The sequence below is a fragment of the Dromaius novaehollandiae genome, chromosome 3, assembly GCF_036370855.1.
Source record: "Dromaius novaehollandiae isolate bDroNov1 chromosome 3, bDroNov1.hap1, whole genome shotgun sequence".
NCBI lineage: Eukaryota > Metazoa > Chordata > Aves > Casuariiformes > Dromaiidae > Dromaius > Dromaius novaehollandiae.
This window is the reverse complement of record NC_088100.1, coordinates 16191382-16200792: the sequence shown is the minus strand read 5'-3', so window position 1 is coordinate 16200792 and position 9411 is coordinate 16191382. Positions and strand designations below refer to the sequence as shown.

At 41.3% G+C, this 9411-nt stretch overlaps 1 long non-coding RNA gene across 1 annotated transcript; it reads left to right on the top strand.

Annotated features, from left to right (window-relative positions):
- Window positions 1-54: 54 nt before the first annotated feature.
- On the top strand, window positions 55-8669 carry LOC112981496 (uncharacterized). The gene is made up of 4 exons (XR_003258726.2): window positions 55-368; window positions 1269-1413; window positions 7903-7958; window positions 8556-8669. It is a non-coding gene; the product is annotated as an uncharacterized LOC112981496 (long non-coding RNA).
- The last annotated feature ends 742 nt before the right edge of the window (window positions 8670-9411 follow it).

The following is a 9411-nucleotide window of genomic DNA, read 5'->3' as shown; positions in this document are numbered from 1 at the left end:
CCTTACCCACGAGCCCCTGCGGCGCGCGCCCTCGCAGCGGCCCCGCCCACGCCGCCTTTCCCGCCCTCCGAGGCCTCAACGGCCGTTCGCCTGCTCGGAGGGGAGGGGAGTGGGGCGGAACCGCCCCCGCCTTTCTCCCTCAGCGCGGCGGTAAATGGCCTCTGGCGCCCGCGGGGGAGATGTGTCTGATCGCCGAGGGGAAGGAGACTTCTGCGGGTCCCGCCCGGATTGGTGCTTCCTGCGCTGTTCTCCCCCCGCCCCGAGCGCCATGAAAGATTTGCACGCCCGCTTCCCCCACGTCCTTCCAGCAGGACGTAGCTGGCAAGGAAAACTCACTTCCTCCTCCCCGCCCCCGTGGGCTAAAAGAGGTTAAAACGGGAGTTTTCACTACTTCGGTTGTTTGAAAGTGGGATCTTTGTGTTCCCTCCGTGTGCCATATAAGCCCGGAGAAAGTGCCCTGCGCAGGCACCTTCATGTAAACACATGTGGGAGCAGTTAGTGTCGCTTCTTGCCAAATAACGCATTCCTGTCATGACCCGCCAGGAGCAGGCGGCCAGAGAGCTATTTGTGACACGCATCAAGGAGATCAGGATCCCATGTCCATATCAAAAATAACTTAATTACAAGCGTTAAAGGTGGAATAGCTGAGTGTGTCCCTCAAGAGCCAGAGAGAAGCCAACAACTGGAGCTTGCCCCAGCCAGGCCTCTCTGTTTCCCTCTCAACAGGGAATCAAATCCTTTCCCAAATACCTGATTCCGTGCCTGCTTCTGTCCTTTCTTCCAGACTTCTGATATCCTTTGTCAGTTACTGCCTCTTTCCTTGCTCGTTTGTATGCATCATTTAGTAGCTGACTTTTGTTTGTCAGGTGAAAAGGCTTCTGTAAAACTCTTTTTGTCTGTTAAACTGTTTTATTTGTTGATTGATGGCTGTTTATGCCAGTTAACATCCTCTACCATATGGTACAGTAGATGCTCTGTCATAGAGTTATTTTGCGTGAAAACACTCTGAATTGTTTTGCTTCCGTGCCCTGCACTTGGGTGAAAATTCAAGTCACTCCCCCTTCCACACTTTCGAGGCAGGTGCTCTGTAGAAATTTGAATTTCACAGGATGTTTTGTGAAACTGCTAGTCTAGTATGAGGAAGTCCAAGGTCTGATAGACTTGATTCATCTTCTAATGTACCTGACTGGTTAGGTCAAATAACACTCTATTATCTTGATAAAATATTGAATCCATTTTCATTTACCAGCTCTTTGTTATCCCTGCAGGTTAGACATTCCTTGGAGTAGCATCTGGCACCACTGATGATACCTTGGATCTCTTGATAGAGGATGGAATTTTCTGCATAGCAACTCATTTTAATTAATGACTTGCATAATAATAATTGTCCTTGTAGAGACACACAGAACTGAGGTAGGTTGTTCTCACTTTCTTTCCAATTATAACAAAAAGGGGAAAAAACTATGTTGTAACTCCTCCAAAGTATGATTTCTGTGTATCAGGAGACATGAAGGCTTAAGCTGAAGATGCTGATGTTGCTTGTCTGTATTCTCAGGAGAGCTGAGACTAGTGCAAATGTAAACGGTTCTCCGTGGAAGCAACAGCGCATCACTGTGAGATAAAACGCTCCTGGTTCATATTCTTTTTTTTATGAACATCATGATTCTTGCTAACTACTCTAAGATGATAAATCTGTATTCCCACAAGGAATCAAAATGTCTCCCTCTTTGCCACATTGTTGACTGGAAGACATATCTTACATTTGTTATCACAGGTTGTATAAACCCACTGCGATAAAGCAGGTTTTTCCAGCTGGAACAGCAAAATGGTTTGGAATAGATGTCTTGGGCCACTTTATTTTGGAGGTTACGCAATGAATACGCCATGCAGCATAAAAATCTTTGCATACGATTTTGATATTTGTTGGATAGACTAAGTACTATAAACTGAGGATTGTGATACATATATTTCCATTTTAACCCGTGTGAAAAACATTGTGTTAACATTTACATCTTTTACAAAAGAATATTGTGCTGTTTTTCTAGCTGGTCATAAGATCAAATTCTGTTGTTCCTGTGCCTCTCCATCAATGGGCTTGTGGAAATATGTAACTGAGCATAGAAAAGTCCCACACTGATTCAGATTCAGGAACATTTTTCTGCATTCACATGAAAATTGTAAAATCTGATTCTTATTTTAAAATTGAAAATTAACTTTCAAAGGAAGTGTTTAGGCTGTCAGGAATTTCAGGTACGGCATTTTGTTGAACAAAGAGTTTAATTCTAGTGCATTACTACTTAATAAAGTTGATAATTAAATCTCTCACATTAATTGTTTGGTTAATACATTTGTGTATGAAAATATAAATTATACCCCACTTACTGTTATCGTATTGCATATGAAAATAGCTCTTCAGCTTTTCGTATTATTTCCAGCATTAACTGTACTAGACACAATTCTTAAAGTGAAAGATTTGCTTAGTTATCAGTTTGAAATTTCTTATTTCACTGAATTGATTCTTGATAGGCCACCAGGAGGCACTAATTCAATTTCCTAAGTTTAACAGTGGTTTCACTAGACTTTTGAAGGGCTATATGTGAAAGTTAAAATATCATTTGCTTAAAAAAACTTCACTAGTGTAATTTAATGCCATTTAGGTTAATAAAATGAATCATGTATTTTACTTGCACTTCTCATGCATGTAGATTGTACTTCCATTTTGAACAGCTGAAATTAGACCATTTTGTATAAAGTTTTTAGTGGTGAACCTAGTGCTGCATGGTTTAGGTTTCATGCAAAATGGATTTTTTTGTATATTTTCTATTCCCACTCTAATGTTTTAAAATTTGTTTTCAATGCCATTGCTTTCACATTAGTCTTTTATTGTTTTATTATATTAGTTTCCTATTAGTATTTATTAGGCTGTATACATAATCCTAAATTTGGGGATTATATCACCTGACAGATACCTTTATATCCTCATTTGATATGTATTTATTTTAATTATATGTATAGAAGTTTTAACTTACCACAGTGAAAACCGAGGCCTTATTCTGTAAGAAACTATACACACTTAAGAGAGATTCTGTATTAAATGCAGCCTTCTATTTAGTGCTAATAATCTTGTAAGTGAATCTTCCAGGCAGTACATTTGTACTGTTGCAAAGATGAGCCAGGGAAATATCTTCCTGCAAAGGTACAAAAATGAAAAATCATGGAAGACAGAAATGGCTGTAAGTATTTGTTTAAAATATATATTTTTGTATATTAGTATGCCTGTTTCTGTAAGCTTCTTAGCCTTTCTGAAATCCTGTTAAAGGTCCTAAATACTTCACAATGATTAGGCATAAAGATATGAAGCGTTATTATGTATTTTTTATATTCTGCAAAATGTAATGATTTGAATCAATTTCTGGTAATAATGCAGCCTTATTTGATTTGCTCATCTTAATCTGAGTAGAAAAATTATTTCTGCATATATGGTGAATACTCATCTGTTAATTTAAAAAATCAAGTCAATTTCTTTCATTTGTGATAAGAGTATGGGGAAGGTTGAGTCAGATCGTTTACAGAGCAGTGCTAAGCAGCATTCTTTTTTCTGTGATGCCCTTCATTGTACATCTGAAATAAAATTAAAAGTCATAGGTATCTATGACATGGTATGAGACATAGTTTTTTAGGACATGATATTAACCTAAGCCCTTACTTCTTTTACTTGTAACCCAGACAAGAAATTAAATAAATGGAAAAAGTACCCTGAAGGGGTCATTATTGTTAAGTAAAGAGCAAGTGCTTGCCGCATATGAACACTGTTGCATTTTATTGAAAAGGTTCCGTGAATGTTGTGTACTTGGGAGGGTTTTGAAACTTGGCAGTGAGCCATCTCTCATCTGGAAAAACCTGAGAGTTTCTAGGCAAAGGTCTTAACAGAACTCGCTGGAAATTTTCATGCTAAGTAGTTTATGAGCAAAAGTTTTCTGTTGCAAGTGGGCTTTATTATATTTCTTGTTGAAAGAGTGCTTCAGAGCTGTGGCATGAGACATGAAAGAAGGCTTGATAAACCTAGATGAGGAGAACTGAGGTAGAAGGCTCTCTGATACCAAAAGGAGGTGGAGATTCTCAGTTCCTTCATTATGAAAAGTTGGGAGAAATACTGTGGAGAACTTCTGAGTGTTCAAATCTGAGTTCTCTCTCTTGAAAGATGCTTTATTTCCCCCAGCTACTTTGCTGTTAGAGATCAAATCTTGTATGTGTGATTTTTATATTTAGTTTGACAGGGTACATTCCTGCCTTAGATATGACTGTGATGGTTATTGTTATGGTAATGTTCAAAATTACTGTCCAATAGTTACCCCTAAAAATATATCTCCCAGAACGAAGAGGATTTGCATTTTCTAAAATGAGTAGAGGAATGAAATTATGAGAATCAATCAAGGCAACAAAGATTGCCTGCAAGGTTACCAAAGTTTATGTAGAAGCCCTTTATTGCTCATGTGGCACTATCTTGTAACTTAAAGGTAATTCTAGAATATAAAAGATGATTGAGTAGCTATTGGTAAAAGAACGAAAGTATTGTAAAGAGTTTTCCATGCTAATTAATACAGAACACTTGACAAGAATTTTAAAAGAATTCATGTAGTTTTGATTTTCAAGAATCCTCCATAGTAAAAATGATACCTCTAGATAGGACAAAACTTTGGGAATTGCCAATATGATGTTTGCTTTTTTTTTTTTTTTTGAATGCAAAAAGCGTTGAGTCATCTTGACAGGCACAGTGCAACTTCTGATGTACAAAACCATGGAAATACCAAAAAGCTTCCAACAGCTGCTTGTTGCTATATAGTTGAGAGGTGAATAATGTATTTGCTGCTTGATTCTCTTCAAGAGAGTGATTAAGCTCCATTTCAAATTATGAAAAGGATACTATAATCAAACAGTTTGAACTCTGACAAGAGATTGTTGTATGCAATTCATACTATTAATTTTGGGAGACACCTCTGTTTATGAATTAATGAAAAATTATAATGAATATTTGCTTTCAGTCTAGGTATCCAACTAATTTTATATAGTGCAGCAGAATGCTATACTGAGTCACCATTTGATTTTGACTAATAAAAATATGTTTATTTTTATTTATTCGCCAGAAGAATTTTGAAAGTGCGTGATATATTTCATTTCGTCAGCTTTAAATGTATGGAAAAGTTAAAGCGTGTCCTCATAAGATGGCTTCTGTGTATCTTACAGCTGAAAGTATCTTAACAGGTTTTCTAGCTATTTGAAGTTATTTTTTTGCTTTAGGTGAAGATTGCCCCGTTGCAATTTTTATGTTATTTTAAACACGATGAAGGAAAGGTTGATGGAGAGATACTTTCATTTAATATCTTTGTTATCAGAGAGTTGCAGAATCTAGTAGCCCATTGGAAGCAAGGCTGCTGCAGCTACAGGCCCAAAGTCCAACCACTAGCAAAGCTGAGCTTGTATTCCCAATAGACAAACAAACACAAATATACAATATGCAGATACACAAATACACATGACAGGCCACACAAAACAACACAGACACACTCATTACTCATACAAACACAAACAATACCTACAGCCTCATCCTTTTCCCTTCTCAGGCAGATCAGAATGAAGGTCTGTTAGTGGGAAATTCACACCTACGTACAGTGTGGATCGCTCCAGTAGCTGGGCTTAGACACTCAGTCTGCCCAGCAGCTGCCTGTAGATCCCCAATCTTGCCAGTTGCTGGCAACTGGACATACAAGCTCCTGAGGCCCGAAGCCCCACTCCAGTTGCTGGTACAGACCTCGTTACTTACAGACAGACAGACAGACACACACGAGCGTACACACACACACACACACACACACACACACACACACACACACACACAGAGGATCTCTCCAGTAACTGGGCTTAGATGCACAGTCTGTACAGTAGGCGGTCCTGGATCCTCGCTCTCCCCAGTAGCCTCCTGCACAGAGACACACACACATACACACACACACACATAAATGGATCTCTCAGTTGATCCCCAGACCTCATGCTGTCTTTGAGAGTTGGACTGGCCCTTCTGGTCCTTCCAGCAGCCAACTCCTCCAGTGCCTCCCCATCAGAGACACACACACACCTGGCTCCCAAGCCACTTAATCTACTCGGCAGCTCGTCCAGCTTTATATTTGCTGGCGATCCCACACTGAGTTATGTACCCTCAGTCACTCCAGTTGCTGGCACCCCAGACACACAGGCCCTCTGGCCCACAGTCTAACTCCAGTTGCTGGCACTTAGACCTCCGTACACACACACATCCACTCACAGAAGAGCCCCTCGCACAGGAAAATTGTTAGAAATAAGGGTTAAGAAGGGATAAGAAGACAGGACAGACCACACTGAACAGGTGCAGGGCACAGCCGGACAAATGTACTGACCACCAACCTGTTTACATGTGACCAGCCCCTTTTACCCCCTTATCTATCTATTTCCTCACGTGTTCCTCCTCAAACCACCTTGATCCCGTCTTTTCCTCACCTTTGGATCCTCCCCTAAACATCCCTTAAGTAATCTTCTGCAGTCCCCAAATACTCTTCCTCTGCATCCCATACTCCTGAGGGAGTAACTGCCCTTATTCTGTGAGGGGGTTTCCCTCCTGATCCCTGGGCTTTATATCCTTTCTTGGACAGCCCTAGAAGGAGCTGGGTGGGGGTATCTGTTTCTCTGAGTAGTTTATTGGGGTTCCCCCGCCTGCCGTTGTGCCTCTGTGCTCCTTTGTGACCTTGGAGATGAGCTTTTTTGTCATGTAACCTAACACATATCTTTATTAATATCTTAGTTTTATTTCATAATATGAAAAAGTGTTTTATAGCGCCTACCTGAAATTAGAGTAATCTCATGTGTGTGCTGAGGCTTATGGTATAACGCATTCATTGAAGGCAGAGTTGGATCTGGGTGAATATACTATAGCCTAATAGAGGTAAATGTTTTAAGTTGGCCACTGCCATCTTCTTTGCCTGTTTTTCGCTCTGCTTTTAGCAATGAGAGCATGAGACGATAGAGAAGTGGGAGCGGAGCGTTGGGAGACCTGCTCTGTGCTGAGGGGAGTGTAGAGGAGACAGAGATTCTGGCAAAGTGGATTCCCTGCTGCTGGCATCCCATTCTGTGGGAGAATGCTGGAAAAGCAGAAAATACTGGGAAAACCCTGGGAGTGGTTTCCATACTGGAGGCATATGTGTTCCAACCACCCATGCTGTGCTTAGCCAAACCCAGTGCTGCCGTGTTCTGCCATGTTTTCCCATTCTTGGGTAACACCCCTCAGGAATAGGTCCCAATCCTCCAGCAAGGTTAGACCATCTTCAGCCCCAGACCAAGCAGGCTTTTCTACCCCTCTGTCCTTCCCTTCCTCCTGCTTTCCCACCACAAATAAAACGGAGTGTAGCTCACCAGTGATGAGAACAAAATTAGTTGCTCTCTATGGAATGGCAAAATTCAGTTTTGCCTACAGTACTGAGAAACCTTGAGTGGGTTCTGATTGAGAGGTAAATTCTAACAAATAATAGTAAATTATTTGATTGTAAATGTCACTTTTTTTCTAAAGATACACCCTAGCAAAGCAAGAAAAAAATGTGGAGGTAATTTCACATTTTTAATGCAGCAAATGAAATTACCATAATACTATTCCTCTCATTTCTCTGAAAAATTTGGCCCGTAGACTTTTCTTTCCCTCTTTTTCTAGGATAGTTCTTCCCCATTACTCCTCTGGAATAACACTTATTACATGACATGACATTTCATGTCATTTCATTACATTACATGTTATTTCTCTCATTTCTCTAAAAAAAAAAAAGTCCTTCTGTTTCCTGGCTGTAATTCTTGATCTAACAAAGATGATGTCTCTCTTTACAGGTTTGCCTTGGCTTTTGTATTCTGACACTGTGTCTTTGGACTTGACCCCAGGACAGGTACAGTAATTTCTATTAGTTTTAGCTGTCATCTAGCTGAGATGAGCCACACATCTTCTTAGATGCACTTACAGTTTGTCCCGATCCAATATCGGGAGGGTTTCGTTACGATCCCAAGGACGAGATTAAGACGCTAAAACCGGTCAAATATCGTACAACCTTTTACCTTTATTTTCCACGAATTGGGGAGAAAAGGCGTGGGGGGGGGGGGGAAGGCGAAGGGGAGGCGAAGGGAAAAAGGGTAAGGGGAAAAGATAGAGAAAAGTTGGAAAAGGAGAGAGGAAGCTAGCTACCACCACTCCGAGGCCGATGATGTTCCGCTGACTCCGCTCGAATCACAGCTCAAGCTGGGGGGCCTCCGATGAGGGACGAGGAGCGAGGGCCGAGAGAGGGAGCAAGGGGGGGGGGGCCGAACAAAGAAATCCCTCGGCAATTATAGCTTTTTCAAATTAAGTTTTCCCACCCCTCACGTGGTAGTTCAGACCAATAGTAATATTTGGGTCTGGGGTCTCCTGCTCCTTATTGGGTCTCATCACTGTCCCTAGGTAGGCCGTTTACTGTTGCCGTTTCTGCTGACAGGTGTGTCTCCATTCTTAGGTCCAGCCATTAGCTCTCAAGGTCCTGACAAAGAAGGTGATAACTTCAGCAATTAGCACTGTTTCAGCAGTGCACAGGAATGCAAATTGCTGGTAACGCCCTTATCATTCCCGCCTGCAGCAGCTCTGGGCCCTTTCTCACTGTACTAGGGAGTGCGGCCTAAGGCTTCAGCAAATTTAGCCACTCATGCCAAGCAGGTTTTATAGAAGTTGTGCTAAAAACGGACAATAATTTACAGTCCAGATCCCAAAGTCTCTGCCCGATTGTGGTCTCGTTCAGTGCAGGCTCGGTGTGTCCCGGGTGGTCGCAGGGAGACCATCTCAGGGGTCGCAGCAGCCCAGTCCTGTTTCCGCCAGGGACAGATGGCTTGTTCGGGGTTGTGGCCTGCCTGCACCCCACGCACCAAGAAATGTTTAAGGCAAAAAATTCATTCATCAGTCCGCCACACAGTTACTATAATAACCTCTACCCAGGAATAATCAGACATGCATGTCACCTAACTAAAACGCGGGCAAGTGCATTAAGTTTAGGGCACCTTTAGTCACATGCGTGAGGATGCCTGTATTTTGGCCATGTTATAAGCATGTCATGTGACTGAAAATGCTTACGATACACTAATTTTCAAAGTTTCACAATAAAATGTTATGGGGATTTTTGTTTGTGCTTTTGTTTCTCTAGAAGTGATTGGATACATATCCATCATGCACTAGAAAAAAATGATTTTTGGTTATGTAATTAGTGTAACTAGTATTCCAGATGAGTAGTGGGAAAGAACAATGTGTCCTAGAAAAAGGGAAAGAAAAGGCTATACGCCAAATTAATTTTCCTGGTAGGCTAGATTCACTTGGTGGACTAT